Consider the following 16,637-nt stretch of genomic DNA (forward strand, 5'->3'; position numbering starts at 1 on the left):
TCCGAATGAGCAGCTCTCCTTAGAAGCTTCTCCAAGCTTGACCTCCAGCGGATGTGGAAGGTGCCCGGCCCAGCACAGGGAACGTGGCCCTGCCGTGATGAACAGCCACGCCGGTGACTTTTCCATACACAGTGTTCTTAACTAAGACATCTGGGGGAGCAACAGGTAAAATGCCCCCCTCCCCCAAATTTGTGTGAGAGTTCCAGTTGCTCAAAGTTGAATTTTAAATCAAAACCCTCAGCGACCCACATGGCTGGAGGTTGGTGTACATTTGCGATACACAACAGGAGTCAAATCAATATTCATCCAGAGAAACAAATTAGGAATGAGCAGTTCATACTTAGCCAAGCGTGCCAAGCTCTCCAAGGACGGCGAATTGAAAGATTTCTGCCGTCCTCTGTGCCTGCCCCAGAGAACATCTAAAAGCTCCCCAAGGTTAACTCCCGAACAAAAAAGACCTTTGGCAATTCCGATATTGTGAGACTTTCCATTAGATAAAGTTAATAGGATTTTTAAAGTGCTTCTTGGTTGCTAGTAGGTCCATGCTGGGAAAATAATGTAAAAAAACCCCAGTAAAAATATGTTTCAAAATTAATGGGAAATAATATTGAGGAGGAAAATAATCCCCCACCGATGAGAGCAATCTAGTTTCTGGAAACAGCCATTGTGTTGGGTAGATTTTCGGTAACATCAATTATGAATAAGGTTAATACAACAATCGGGGCTGCCTAAGGAAGCAGAGTTGTCTAGTCACAGAGCTCAGGGAGTGGGAGATGGTTGCTAAATCGTTCCTGCCTTTTTCAGCATCTCAGCTTATTTCCTTATCTCACTCACTCGCAGGGTTTGTGAGCTGAGGAAAAGGAGGGGTTAGCGTGGGTCTCCTGTCCCAGGCAAAGCATCAATTAAGATTTTCATTCGTATGGGGAGCAACTAGAGGTTGCCAATCCTGTTTCCCAACCTTGCTGCCCATCAGAATTCCTTGGAAAATTAAAAAAAATATATAGATTATTGGAAATCCCTTCGGATCTAGTGAATCAATGTCTTTGAGGTTGAGGCCCAGAGATAAGTATATTTATGAAAGTCCTATGTCAAAATAGTCATTACTTGTGTGTGTGTGTGTGTGTGTGATATTGTCATTACTTGTGTGTGTGTGTGTGTGTGTGTGTGTGTGTGATATTGAATTTAAATAGACATTCCAGGTGATTCCATAACAGGAGCAGGTCTTTGGAAAAGAGGGGTGAGTCTCCTTTCAAATAAGAAAGCCGAGTCCCAGAGACACAAGGGATTTGCTTACTACCACCCCACACAAAGCCAGGACTATAGGCTTGTATCTAAACTCAAAGTGTAGGAACTTCTGCTCTAGACCAGGCTCATGAAGTTGTTCTGGAAACTTCTGGGAAGGTTTTACTCCACTCCTCACAAAGCCCAAAAGACACCCAGGGAAGAACTGGCTCATTTGGTGGATTGTAATGGTGTCATTAACTTTGACAGCCCTTTCCCCTCATCACTCTCCAGAAGTCCCCAAATGCAGAGGTATCATCCCCTCCTCCCCCGGAGTGGTCTCCATGGGTAAATGGACATCGCATCATTCTGCAACAGCTGATGGCTTACCATGCAACATTTATTGAACATTTACTATGCGGCAGGCACTTTTTCATCCCCTTGAACTTCACATCTACACCCCAAGGACTAGAAATTATTATTACAATTTTCCAAATGAAGGCACTCATTTTATAAAAATTTTACAAAACCGAGGCCCAGGTGAAAAACTCAACCAAGACCACATGGCTCAGAAGACCAAAGATTTAGCAAATCATTATGATGTATACCTGAAATTAATATGATGTCAATTATATCTCAAAAAAAGAACCTAAAACAAAGTACCCAGGTCTTTATGGCTTCAAGACTCATATTCTTGCCCGGCTGACGTGGCTCAATGATTGAGCATCGACCTATGAACCAGGAGGTCATGGTTCGATTCCTGTATGGGGTGTGCGGGAGGCAGACAATCAATGATTCTCTCTCATCATTGATGTTTCTATCTCTCTCTCCTTCCCCCGTCCTCTCTGAAATCAATAAAAATATGTTAAAAGAAAAGACTCATATTCTTTTCTTTGCTTACATGGCGCCCCTCATAACTCTACCATCATATGCAAAGATTTCAGTGACTTGCACCTGGTTTAGAAACCGACCTATTCTCTGGTTAAAAGAAAAATCTATGAGTATCTTTTTCAGGTGAAAGTAAGCTCCCATGATATTATTTCATACTTTATAAAACTTGTAAAAAGCGAATAAACCATGCAGTGGACTATTTCCAGTAGATCTTAAAAGAACGTAGAAATCAGAGAATTCTCAATTGTGAGCAAGGCCGTGGTGAGGTTGGCATTACTGTTAATGAAGTCTTTTCATGTTCTACGACACTTTTCTGAATATGGAGGTCAAGTTCGGGCATTTGTAATCAGTTGATAAAAGACAAGTGTGTGCAGCCACATGGGAAATCTATGAATATTATCAAATAATGATGTAGAGTCTAATTAAGGTTGAGCTATTAAGCTCTAATTAATTAAGCTGTCAGATTTTAATCAAGGAATTGATTGTTTCTGTACAGACCTTTGATGGTACTGCATCTTTGCAAAGCTCTGGAACCCTGATTTGCAAAGGTTAAGTTAAAGGGCCACACTCCAGCCCAAAGAGCCAGTGAGCTTTTCTGCTTCTAAGAGGGTGCAGACCCAGTAAATTTCTGATTCTTACAGAAAACCAAAAAGGCAAGTGTGCCTTCTTGGGTAGGACCAGACTCAAAAATTGTACTTAAAATTTATTTCTTAGGTGACCATTGTTCAGATTCAAAAACATTTCTGGAGTACCTACTCTTTTCTTGGAAATGTGTCATCTCATTTTATCCTCAAAGAAACCCACTTTACAGAAGAGGAAACTGAGGGTGAGAGAGGGGATGGGACCAACTCAAGGTTCTATAACAAGCCAACTTCCTTGACGGAGGAGAGCTGGTGTTGAGTATCTGTTCCCTGAGGCTGAGTGAACTGGACTGGATTTTCTTTGGTTCTTGAGGATACAGCGCAGCTTCTAATGCATTTCTGCATCCTCTCCACCCCTTATCTCTAGTCTCTCTTCCCACTGTACAGAGATCCTTTGCCTGGTGGAAAACACTGGTTTTTGGAATCACACAGGTCCGGGTTGAAAGTTGGCTCTACTACCTACTGGCTGTGAGAACCTGAACAAGTTATTTTCTTTCCTCTGAACCTCAGCTTTCTCCTTTGCTACAGGGGACAGTGCCATCACCTTGCAGAGGATTGAAGGACATCATGGCTACATTGTACTGAGCATTTCCTGTCTGCCAGGCCTGGTGCTAAGCATGTCATCATTCACTTCATCCTCACAATACCCTGTGAGACGGCGCTGCCCGACAGAACTTGGTGCAAGGATGAAAACACTCCATCTGTGCTGTCCAATGTGGGAGCCACTAGCCTCACGCCTCCATCCAGCACTAAGGATGTGGCTGGTGCCACTGAGGGACAGAATTTTAAATTTTCTTTACTTTCAATGAATCAAATTAAAAAATATTTTTGTTGATTTCAGAGAAGGGAGAGGGGCAGAGAGATAGAAACATCAATAATGAGAAAGAATCATTTATCGGCTGCCTCCTGCACGCCCCCTACTGGGGATCGAGCCTGCAACCCGGGCATGTACCCTGACTGGGAATCGAACCATGAGCCTCCTGGTTCATAGGTCGACCCTCAACCACTGAGCCACATCAGCTGAGTGAATTAAAATTCAAATAGCCACATGTGACTGGTAGCCTCTGTATTAGCACAGCTCTAATGACGTATTCAGTTTATTCGGATTCGACAGATGAGGGCCCAGAGAAACCATGTGATTTGCCTGTAGTCTTATAGCCCGTAGGTGGCAGAGTTGAGATACAAACCCAGGTGAGGTGGCTTCTAACCGCTATACTGCACCAAATGGGAACTGGAGAGCAGGGCCTATCAAAGCAGAGGTCGGAGGTCACGTTCACCTGCGCTGCTGCCTTGTACCCCAGCACATTACCCCTCAGAACGGCCGAGGGGCCCAGTGTAAGCCAGGCCACTTACCGTGTCCCCAACGTCCTCTGCCCTGGGTAAGCCATCTGTTTGCAGGCAGGAGGTGGAGTGGCCTGCAAGGCGGAGATGACTTACACGGCCTGCGTTGGCTTCAGGGCTGGGGTGACCCCACGCTTTGGCTTTCGGTCAGTTGTGGTAGGGAGCTGGTGAATAGCAATGGTGGTTGTGTGCCAGCTGCCATGTGGACTCCCACACCCATGCTCACATTTTACACCATAAGTTAGGTGGAGCCACCGCCCTTCTGGAGGTGAGCGAGCCGAGTCTCCACCAGGCCCGATGACTTGCCCAAGGTCGCGCAATGTGGAGGGGCTGAGCCGGGGTTTGCAGGCAGGCGCTTGCTTTATTCTTTCCCTCGGGACTTCTCATCTTGGCTCTCTCTCCCTGTTAGCCTGTTTAGATCTATCTCACGGTGAGACAGGTTTTTGGGCTCCCACTCCACAGGCAGGAAAGCAACAAGTAGAAAACGGGGTGAGCCCTCGCTGGTATGGCTCAGTGGATAGAGCGTCGGGCTGCAGACTGAAGGGTCCCGGGTTCGATTCCAGTCAAGGGCGCATAGCTGGGTTGCAGGCTTGATCCCCAGTAGAGGCTGTGCAGGAGGCAGCCGATCAATGATTCTCTCTAATCACTCATGTTTCTATCTCTCTCTCCCTCTCCCTCCTCTCTGAAATCAATAAAAATATATTTAAAAAAAGAAAAGAAAAGAAAATGGGGGTGATGCTGAATTTGGCCCAGGCAGCTGTGAGCAGGCGGGAGAAGGGAGTGGGAGCTGAGGAGGAATATGAATGATGGGACCGACACCAAAGAAAGCCGCCATTATAATAATAATGATAATTAGCGGATCCTCCCTGCCCTCTCCCTGGGATCCCGAGACTTCCCCACACAATGCCCAGTACCTGTCATCCTCCAAGGACTTGTTATAAAAGATTGCTGTCATATCCGAGACAATGGAAACAAAGCTGCCGACATTTAAGGAAATGTGTCTGCACTTAATACTTTGTTTCTTTTATGGAGCAGTAAGAACACCAAGATTTACACATTTCGGGATTCCTAATTGAATCATATAAATGGAAAATGCGAGCTCTGGGAATCTTTGGAGAAGCAGGCGGAGGTTTGTCAATGCCAGGTTGCTGCGCCTGCTTCCTGCTTGGGCAGCTGGGTGGTTGCGCTGGAGACTCCGGTGTGTCTTCCGCACTGGGGCACGTCTTGTCAGCTCATTTCCTTCTGGGTCTGCTCCGTGCTTCTTCAGGAAAAACAAACTTTGGGTCTGGGAAGCTGGTGCCTCCTGGCCTCAAGTCCCTGCCACGTCTGACTTCCAGGCCATCTTACCGTGTCCCCAACTTCCTCTGCCCTGGGTGAGTCATCTGTTTGTAGGCAGAGGTGTTGTCTTCTGAGATGTTGAGGTGGTGTGTGAGGAGTCATGGTTTTGGGTCTCTGCTATGTCCTAGCTGTGTGATCTTGCCCAGGTGACTAACCCTCTCTGAGAATCCATCCATACCTGATTTTGTAAAATGGAGAGCATTGATTATAAGGGTTGTTCCACATTAAATTGACCCCTGCCCTAAATGTGTTCAAGTTCTGACCCCTGGTTCCTGTGAATGTGAACTTGTTTGGAAATGGGGTCTTTAAAGATGTAATTAACTTAAGATGAGGTCATACTGGAGTCAGGTGTGCCCTTCATACAATACTAGTCACCAGGTGCACAGATTCGTGCACATTGAAAGGAAATTAATTAGAAGAAATATTTTAATATCGTTATTTGCCCTTTCCCTATAATAGAAATGTCAACCAAATTCACAATCAACAATGACAGATGGAAACACACGTGTGCGATTGGCGCCAGTGAGAGCTTTATATATATAGATAAACTTGCTTAATTAGACCTGCTTTCTGATTTAGCTAAACTTTTTCCAGCCCATCGAAGCACCCCAACTTCTCTTTCAGGTAATTGTCAGCAACACAGCAGTAAATTTCAACACAAAGAAGATTATTGTTGTAGATCACACAGAGAGAACAAAGGGTAAAATATTTAACTGCAGCAGTGTTTGACTATATTCTGTGCAGTGCGAAAACCTGAAGTCATTTTCAAGGTCCACCATTTCTTGCTTCTTTTCAGTCAGGTCAAGTTTCTAAGCTTTCTAAATCTCCGTTTTCCGGCTAATGAAAAGAAAATAGGATTCCACTGAGTGTCCTATCTACCTACTCCAGGACTTCTGTGAGGATCAAATGAGATGAGGCATGGGAAAACGCTTCACAGACATTTGGTTACAGTGTAAAATGTTTCCACCTGGCTATAAAGCAAGTCGTGTTCCTGGGCTGAAGAAACTGTAAGGAGGCTAATCGTCGCTAGGGAGAGGAAGCCAGGCATTGCTACGTGACGTCATTACCCAGTGCCCACAGCGACCATTTCTGGGCTGGGCTGGGCTGCGGGCCTCATTTTGCGCTATGGGTCTCAGCAGCATGGGCTGCGATTTGTTGGGCTGTTGCTCCAGGGTGGTGGTGGGGCCTATGTCCCACTTGGGGGAAGCTGAGTGTTGCTTTTTGGGCGCCAGGTCTATGGTGCCATTTCTCTGTAAATGGCCAGTGCACATCACGGCAGCTCCTGCACTGAGTGTCTGCCCCCTGGTGGTCAGTGCACATAATAGCGACTGGTTGGACGGTTGGACACTTAGCATATTAGCCTTTTATATGTATAGATAACAAGTGTCCTTATAAAAGGAGAAGACACACAGAGACACGAGGGGAGACAGCCATGTGAAGGCAGAGACAGAGACTGGAGTGATGCCGTCACAAGCCAAGGAAGGCCTGGGGCCACTAGAAGCTGGAAGAGGCAGGAAGGATTCTCTCTTGGAGGCTTGAGGGGGACCATGGCCTTATGGAAACTTCATTTCTGACTTCTGGTCTCCAGCACTATGGGAGAATGAACCTCTATAGTATATATATATATATATATATATATATATATTATTTATATATATATATTATTTCAGAGAGGAAGGGAGAGGAAGAGAGAGATAGAAACATCAATGATGAGAGAGAATCATTGATTGACTGCCTCCTGCACGCCCCACACTGGGGATTGAGCCCAAAACCTAGGCATGTGCCTGGGAATTGAACCGTGACCTCCTGGTTCATAGATCGATGCTTAACCACTGAGCCACGCTGGGCTGGACAAAAGCCACACCCAGGAGAAGAGGCTGCCTGGACTTGCATCCTCACTCCATTATTTAACCAGCGTCGTGACTTTGAACAAGTGGCTTGATCCTTTTGTCTCAGTTTTGAGAAGGAGAAAAGCAGCCCCTGACCCCAAGATGGGCCTGGTGCTGTGAGCCCAGGCTTCGTGTTGCCAGGAGCTGGCCTGGCACTCACACCGGACCCCAGCGTGCCCCCTTGAACATGAACAATTTCTCAGAACATCATCAGGAAAGGTAGAAAGTAGAATGGGGTGGGGGCAGGGGTGCAGAAGGAGTTAGGGATATATGGTTTAAGGTCAAACTTGCAACTAGGAGATAAATAAGTCTGGAGACCTCATGCATAGTACAGTGACTGTAGTCAACAATACCGGATTATAGACTTCAATGTTGCTAAGAAACTAGATCTTAATTGTTCCCACCACAAAAAAGAATGATCGTTATATGACACGATAGACATGCTGTACATCTTTCAATGACACAATGTTCTATGCCAATTATATCTCAATAATATAAATAAATAAATTACAAAGAAAAGAAAAGGCTCTCTGTACCTATGATGGGCCAAGACCAAAACAAGCCCGCTCTGCAATCATGTCTAAACACAGACGAAATGCGAGCGTGGTCCCAACCACCAAAATGGCCCAGCAATCCCTTACCTGGCTGACACGTGTGACTGCTGCTCCTTTACCAACCACGGCCACAGCCTGCCTCATTCCTCCCACCTTCTTGGTGAGAACTGAGAAATAATCGCAGAGTTGCTCCCGCTGCCTGCCATGCAGAGGAGCAGTCCACCCACCTTTCCAAGGTCGCTGGGGGAATTGAGTGGGGAGCGAGCCTGTGCTCCTGCCAAGGACCTGGTGTCCCCAAGAAGAGCAGAATGAGGGCTTCAGTGGGGAGGGGAGTGCGGCCGTGAGCTACAGCTAGTGGAGTTAGGGTTTGGGGTCAGCTGAACACGGGTTACCAACCGCTAGTGTCTGTGTGACTTGGAGGCACCCCTTGCTTCTCTGAATTCCCATTCAGTCCCTGGCAGAACGAGAAAGATCACAATATGAAGAGTATTGCTAGGGTTCTTGTTCTGGCATTAAGAAGGGTTCAGCAATCTGGAGAAAGGCTGTGTGTAACTTAAGTAAGAGTCCAGAGACGAAAGATAATTTTGAAAGGCATTGGGGTCAGAGGAGCCTAGCTAAAGGAGCTAAGTTCTCCTTGTCTCAGGACCCCTTGCTTTTTATTAACACAAGTTGTCCCAAGGCAAGGTGGAGATATACACTTCAAAGGGTAGGGTTTCATCTACAGAGTCCATTGTCAGAATGGGGAATAGCCTACAGCTGTTCAGGTGTTTGGCCAGTAGGAGGCAATAACATGTAGATTAAGATGCCCTGAGCTGTCTGGCAGCAAACAATCAATTTAATGCATCCTTTTCAGGTTTGGGGAAATGCCCCCAACCATTCCAGCAGGCGATAACATATGTGACTCAGCCCTTGTTGAGTCCCCAAATTCCATCAACCTTTTGATGAAACTCTTGCAATTATGACATGTTGGAACTGGCTTCCAGCAAGTATAGTGTGTGTAGTTGCTCCCTCTGAGACCCCCCCTGATTGAAGTCCTTCAATGGGACACAGTGAGCTTCTCAAATTGGGGTGCATACGGCAGGACACAGCCATGCTGAGTCCAGATTGGAGGTGCTCAAGCCCAAGTCATTTTGCCGCCCAGGACAGTTGGCAACGTTTGGAGACCTTTTTGGTTGTCACGACTCCGGGAGGGGAGGCGGTCCTGGCATCTATTGCACAGAGGCCAGGGATGTTGCTAAACATCCTACAGAGCACAGAGCAGCCCTACAGCAGGGAATTATCTGGCCCCAAATGTCCACAGTCCCAGGATGAGCAACCCAGCACAAGGGGGAAGGGTTACATAATCTGTGTGGTCACTCTTGCTCCATGGTAAAGGTTTAAAGCATCATTTATTATAACAAATGCAAATATCTTATGAAGGAGAAAGCAACATTTGCATGACTTTTTCACAAAAACCTGGAATTTCCCCAAATTACACCCAGGGAGTGGCTGCTTTGGGCTCTGCTCCCTTGTTACCACCCTCCCCCCTCTAGCCCCCATCCTGTGACTAAGAGACCCAGAGTGCTGTGAAAGCTGCTGTCCCAGGGATGAATTCCAAATCCGTGATGGAGATAGGTGTCTTCCGCACTCCTCTCCCCAGCCTTGTCTGTCATTAAGAGTATTCTCTGGTCCATCTACATCAAGCAATAATAGCGAGGAACCTGTTTACTATGGGCCAGGCACCAGCTAAGCGTTTTGCACACATTCTCTCCTTTATCTAAAGAACCAGGAGTGACCAAACACAGACATGCACTTTTCTGCCTTTGAACTCAAAATTTCTCGGTGTTTCCTTTCTCTGTCAGACAAACTCCTGCTCATCCCTCAAAACCCACTTCAGGCAAACCCTCTGCCAAGTGGTTATGAACATGGGCCCTGAAGGCAATTGCCTAGATTCACATCTTCCTCTGCCTCTTACTTGCTGTGTCCTCTTGGGCAGATCGCTTTACCTCTGTGCATGTTTCCCTCCTAAATAATGGGATGATTAAAATAGTATCTTCCTTACCATGGCTAAATAAGCACCTCAGGGCTTGGAACAGTAGGTGGCACATAAAAGCTGCCTAATAAATGTTTAGCTATTATTATTATTAGGCTTTTTTTTTTTTACCCTTCCCCTATCACCACCCCACCATTCTGGCTAGACTCTAGGTCTCAAAGGGCCTTTCTGGAGTTATTTTGCAGCGGTTCACAAGTGTTTGTGGAAAGAAAGAACGTGATACAGAGATGATACGCAGTAGCCACATTGTGTAGGAGTGGCTGCTAAAATCTGAGCAAAGACCCCAACCTTAAACTAACTTCTGAGCCCCGAATAAACAGATTGGGCTGCCTCTGAGAAAATCCCGTTACAAAACTGGGAAAAGAGAGACACTCCCTGCTCTTGGGAGCAGCTGTGAGCTGGCTGCGGCGCATCTGGTTAAGCCTCTTTAGATGAACACGCCTTTGCTAGTCAGGGGCGCCCTGTAGTGTGGTGTTAAGAAAGATTCCGAGGCTGTGTCTGGGGACAGAGTAAAGAGTGACTTAATCACGTATGGCAGTCTGCTGCGGGTGATGGAGGGGAGGTGCAGGACCTATTATGTCTGGACTAGAGGCCCGGTGCATGAAATTCGTGCACGGAGGGGGTTGTCCCTCAGCCCAGCCTGTACCCTCTCCAATCTGGGACCCCTCGAGGGCTGTCCGACTGCCCGTTTAGGCCCAATCCCACCAGGATCAGGCCTAAACGGGCCGTCAGACATCCCTCTCACAATCCAGGACTGCTGGCTCCCAACTGCTTGCCTGCCTGCCTTCCTGATTGCCCCTAACCGCTTCTGCCTGCCAGCCTGATCACCCCCTAACCACTCTGCTGCCAGCCTGTTTGCCCCCTAACTTCCCTCCTCTGTTGGCCTGGTTACCCCTAACTGCCCTCTCCTGCAGGGTTGATCACCTCCAACTGCCCTCCCTTGCAGGCCTTGGTCCTTCTCAACTGCCCTCCCTTGCAGGCCGGGTGCCTCCCAACTGCCCTCTCCTGCTGGCCATCTTGTGGTGGCCATCTTGTGTCCACATGGGGGCAGGATCTTTGACCACATGGGGGCAGCTATATTGTGTGTTGCAGTGATGGTCAATCTGCACAGTACTCTTTTATTAGATAGGATAGAGGCCTGATACAGGAGTGGGGGCCAGCTGGTTTGCCCTGAAGGGTGTCCCGGATCAGGTGGGGGTTCCCTTGGGGCGTGGGGCGGTCTGAGAGAGGGGCCTGTGGTGGTTTGCAGGCCAGCCACGCCCCCTGGCAACCCAAGCAGAGGCCCTGGTATTTGGAATTTATTTTCCTTCTACAATTGAAACTTTGTATCCTGGAGTGGAGCCAAGCCTGGGGCTCCCTCCGAGGCCGGCAGCCATTTGTGTTGGGGTTATAATTGAAACTTTGTTGCCTTAAGCGGGTGGGCCCGGCCAGGGTGCTCGGAAAGCTTTGCTTCCCCTGTTGCCGGCAGCAACCCTGGCCTGCTCTCTCAAGCTCCATTCTGCCGCCATTTGTTTGAATTTGTTTACCTTCTATAATTGAAACTTTGTAGCTTGAGTGGAGGCTTAGGCCTGGCAAGGGCAGGCGGAAAGCTTGGCTTCCTCTGTTACCTAGGAAACCTTGCTCTCTGTGGCTGTAGCCATCTTGGTCTGGGTTAATTTGCATACTCTCTCTGATTGGATGGTGGGCGTGTAGGTGTGGCTTGTGGGTGTGTCGGAGGTATGGTCAATTTGCATATTTGTCTATTATTAGATAGGATTATGAGACCACATAGACAGTAGACATTCAATAGGTGGTACATATTACAGCTGGTCAGGGGCACAAAGGCTGTCTCTTGTTCTTTGTGCTCTGAAACTTGCTGAACACACGTAGAACAGCTAAGCCGACCCAAAGTCAATAAATGCTGCAAAAACACAAGGCACTGGGGTGCAAAGGAAGAAGTTTAGGCCTTTGAGTCAAGCTGGCCTGGGCTGGTGTTCCGATAGTTGCGTGACCTTAGGAAAAATTGCGTGTCCTCTCTGACCCTTGGTTTCCTCGTCTGAAAAAGGAGGGACACTATTGGGAGGACTGATTCCGTCCGTGAAAATACTAAAGTGGGAGGCTCATTGCTGGTGTTTCCTGAGGGGCAGTTTCCTTCCTCTGATTCAGCGTGGAGCTGCCAACTCATCGCTCGACCCTACAGCAGCCAAGTCAGCATCATAAACCCTGAAAATCCTGTGACTGATTTTCAAGCAGCAAAGTCACAATCACTCACAAGACTTCTCGCTCCACTTACAATTTCCCCCCGAGCTGTTACTTTCCTTTGGCACATAGAAAAAGAATAAAACGGGGGGAAAAAGCTACTTACCCAGAGTCTGCAGATAAACACCCATAAGTAGTTCAAGGCAGGCGCGGTCTTCAGGGAAGGACAGGGAGGGCTTGTTTGTGCCCCGTGCTGGGTTCATTATAAACCCTGGAGAAAGCAGGTTCCCAGAGAAATGCTGATACAGCCCGTCTCAGGGTTGCTATGAGACGCCCAACTGCGTTACATAAAACCAGAGCCTGAAATACGGAGGCGGAGATTTTAATGACCAGACCCCTGCCTGTCTGGAGGGAGAGCCTCGGTCACTATTTCCTGCTAAGTACCACGGCTGGTTTTATTTCTTTCATGGCTTAATGAGACCAATGGATCAAGCCCCACAATGTTGCTTCCTTCCTCTCGGAAGGTGTGAGCAGGCTCAGGTAGATGAGCCGGGTTCTCAATGAAACGGCCGCTCAGGAGGGCAGCCCGGGGGGCGAGGGGCAGCTTGCTGTTTCTCTGTGTGGCCTCACACAAGTCACTTAATGACTCTGGTTCCAATGAGGACTTTCTTCCCAGCTGGTTGGAACCAGGGGATCTAACACTGTGCGTCTCCAGCTCTCAGGTGCCTGTATATCACAGAGGGGCCTTGGGACAAGGCGGATTCTGAGCCCGGGGCTCTGGGTGAGGCCTGAGACTCTGCATGTTTGTCGAACAAGTACCTGGTGATGCCACTGCTGTTGGTTCCTGGTTGCTCCTTTGAGTAGGCAGCTTTGAGGACACGTGGGAGTGCTTCAGAAACGGCAAGTTATTGTACCACCCTAAGGCGGTTTATACGGGAAACACAGGCATGGACATTTCGTCAGCTGCTCAGCGAGGTAATGCTTACTAAGTGCCTCGGCGGTAAGTACCTGGCAGTGCACTAGATTCAGAGGCAGTGACCTGGATTGTAAGTCACTAACTCCTCCTACGTGATGACGGGGAGAGAGAGAGAGAGGAGAAAGAGAGAGAGAGAGAGAGAGCAAGTGAGCAGGTGTCGGCCCCAGACAGACCTGAGCTTGAGTCCGGCCTGCCTCTGCTATTTCATGATTGTGTGATCATAAACAAGTCAGCTCACCTGTCCTGGCCTCATTTTCCCCATCTGTTAAATGGGGATGGTGTCACCATCACAGGGTGGGCAGAAAGGCTTAAGCAAGATGATGGAGGCACAGTTCCCGGCCCAGTGCCTGGCACGTGGTAGACACTCCTCCTGCGCTTGCTTGTCACGGGCACACACCTGACTGCGTGAGCCTGGCTTCGTCAGGTCAGGGCTCGAGGGGGAGGGGCGACCTGTCTCTCCAGGGACTCAGAGGCCGTCCCTCTCAAGTCAGCAGGAAGGGCTGCAGTGAGGGAAAGCCCAAGTCTGTCTCAGAGGCGAATTATCAGGCCCCGCACTCCTGCCAGCCGTCAGCAGGCTGCGCTCCCATGAGCACCCCCAGTGCTCACCCCCAGGGCAGCGGCCTTTGAGAGGGGATAATACAGGTTCCCATGCCCAACAGACCCTGGTTTGAGCCTCATTCAAGGATCCTCAGACCTCTCATCTGTGAAATGGGGTCACTCTGCCTGCCTTGCAGAATTACGTGAGGACCAGAGAGGACGATGATAATCAGAGCAGCTCACGCCTTACATGCCCAGCACCGGGCTCAGTGCGTTGCGTGAAGCATCAGCATCCTCACAACCCTCACAGGCACTGGTCTCATTAAGCTGCCCCAGTGCCAAGTGAGGAACTGAGGCTCAGAGAGGTTAAGTATCATGCCTGAGGCCACACAGCTGGCAAGAGGCAGAATCAGGATTTGAACCCCAGAAGCCTAACTCCAGAGTGTGAAAGCCTAGCCACAGACACTACTGCCTCCTTCTTAGTTTTCTCCAGAATCTCCGGAGGCAGGGAGAGTGGCAGGCAGGGCTGGGCTGGGGTGGAAGCAGTACCGCGGCTTGATGGCGAACACATACATGCAAAGGTATCCCCCTTTGATGACTTTCTTTTTTTTAAAAAAATCTATTTTATTGATTTTTCACAGAGAGGAAGGGAGAGGGATAGAGAGTTAGAAACATCGATGAGAGAGAAACATCGATCAGCTGCCTCCTGCACACTCCCTACTGGGGGTGTGCCCGCAACCAAGGTACATGCCCTTGACCGAAATCGAACCTGGGACCCTTGAATCCACAGGCTGATGCTCTATCCACTGAGCCAAACCTGTTAGGGCCCTTTGATGACTTTCTGCCTGAGCCCTCAAGGCTCCCTGTTGCATGGTTTCTCTAACACCTTTCCAGAAAACATCATTTACACGATCATAAGCAAGTCAGCTCACCTGTGTTGGCCTCAGTTTCTCCATCAGTCAAATGGGCACGATGTCACCATCACAGGATGAGCTGACAGGATTAAGCAACATAATGGTTGCAAAGTGCCTGACCCATCATGTCAAGGTATCACCTTAACAGCTGAAGAATCCACTCAGTGGATGCCAACTTCCCTTAACCCCCCTCCCTGAACCCCAGCCTTTGATACTCCCCTTTCTTCCTTTCATGTGTCTAGAATAGTGTCTGGGCATAGTTAGGAACTCAATATTTACAAGCTTTATATTATCTGAGCAGTAAGACGAACACCCAGGGTGTCTCCGGTCCTGATTGTATCCATGTTGTCAGGGGGAACAGCTTCTGGGGTCCTGTTGATCATCCTCGGAAGGGAGAGAGAGCCTTGAGCAGCCAGGTTGTGATGAGGCGGTCAGGATGAGAGCCTGGCGCAGAAAGCAGCTCACTTTGCAGCCAACCCCAGAGGCAGTGGCTACAGCTTCCCAATGCTAAGGAGTCCCGCTTCTCTGAGCACTGCTGCGCATTGCAGCAAGCCATAACTAATAAAGCTGTCAGGGACCGGCTCCTTCCCCCCGTACAGAAGCCTCGCCAGTTCCAGGCTGACCGCTCTGTGTGTGCCTTGGTCCATGCATCCGGCCTCCCACTCCCACTCAGGAACCCCAGGCAGAGAACCAATGCCGCTGGGAGCTGGGTTGGGGTGCATTAGGCCAGTTATGTGGAGCAGCTGGGGTGCAGGAAAGAGAACAGTAGACTTGAAAATGGACTCCATGTGGCTTAATGCTATCTGGTCCCATTTGCATCTGAAAAAATGGGACCAAAAGCCTTGATCTAGAGAGGCAGGGCAGGAGAGGGCAGGTGCTGGGCAAGTCTGGATTTTGACCTTGGCTCAGCCACTCGTAAGCTGCGCCTTCCTGGGAAAATGACTTCATCTCTCAGATTCTCAGATTGCTTTTTTATAAACAAGGGGGTAATGATGGTACCTAGACCTCACAGAGTTATTGTGCAGATTAAAACAAAATAAAGTGGAATGTGCTTAGCCTCTTTCATGGTAAACTATGAATGTTTGGCTTTCTTACTAATGGAGTTGTTAATTTCTTCCTTCCAGGTAGTGCGTTGGAGCCGAAGACGCAAAAGCTAAAAGATGAATAAGAGTTGAACAGACATTTGAGAACTGTTGGGAGAATAGGCTAAGATGATGCATGTGCCCATAAGAATGCAACCCTAAGAACTGCCTGCCTCAATTCAACTCAACTCAACTCAACTCAACTCAACTCAACTCAACTCAACTCAGCTCAGCTCAGCTCAACTCACCTCAGTTCAACTCAACTCAACTACCTGACTCAGTTCAACTCAACTCAACTCAACTCAACTCAACTCAACTCAACTCAGGCAGAACATGTGCCCAGGGGTCTTGGGCCAGATGTAAGTGACTCCAACAAATGATGCAAAATTTGGAGGTCATCTTTCATGCTTGTACTATTCTTATTGGTCTGATGGGACTCTTATGTCCCTCATTTACATAAAATAATACCAAGACATTATGTGCACATAGCACTATACAATTTATAAATCTTTTTACACATGTAACTCATTTATGTTTCCTAAGTCAAGCCAGTTTGGAAGTTCAGAAAAAGGGGAGCTTATGCAGAGAATAATTCTGATATGTACTATTAATTGGGCAGCTACTATGTTCCAGGCATGGTGCTAGATGCATAACGAAGAGTACTTAACTCATTTAACCTGGCTCTGAGGGGAATGAGATTATTCTGGGCATTTTACAGATGAGGTAACTGAGGTGTGGATCGGCTGAGTAACTTTTCCAAGTCCCAGAGCTGGTAAAGGCATTGTGGTCTATTTCCAAAGGCTGTGTCTTTCCAGAGCTCCACCCTGCCTACCTGGGCTGGCCGCCACCTGGGAAACCAGCCTATGTCGCCTCAAGAAATTGGGGCTCAGGGGAGCAGGGACAATAAAGTGTGTCCTTCCATTCCTTGTAAACCCAGAGACAAAGGAGCTGTAACCTCTGGGCCAGATGAAGGCAGCTTCCCTGCCCAGGGCGGAGCAAGGGCTGCAGAAGAGTGAATTCTGCTTTATGAACCTGGTACAGGC

The 16,637-nt window shown here is 48.3% G+C and overlaps 1 long non-coding RNA gene across 1 annotated transcript; it reads right to left on the reverse strand.

Annotated features, from left to right (window-relative positions):
- Positions 1-5,137: 5,137 nt before the first annotated feature.
- LOC114231497 (uncharacterized) lies at positions 5,138-13,060 on the reverse strand. Its single transcript, XR_003617451.2, has 3 exons — positions 12,905-13,060; positions 12,252-12,445; positions 5,138-5,610 (listed from the first exon to the last, which is right to left on the reverse strand). It is a non-coding gene; the product is annotated as an uncharacterized LOC114231497 (long non-coding RNA).
- Positions 13,061-16,637: the final 3,577 nt, after the last annotated feature.

This window comes from Eptesicus fuscus, chromosome 4, assembly GCF_027574615.1.
Source record: "Eptesicus fuscus isolate TK198812 chromosome 4, DD_ASM_mEF_20220401, whole genome shotgun sequence".
Lineage (NCBI taxonomy): Eukaryota > Metazoa > Chordata > Mammalia > Chiroptera > Vespertilionidae > Eptesicus > Eptesicus fuscus.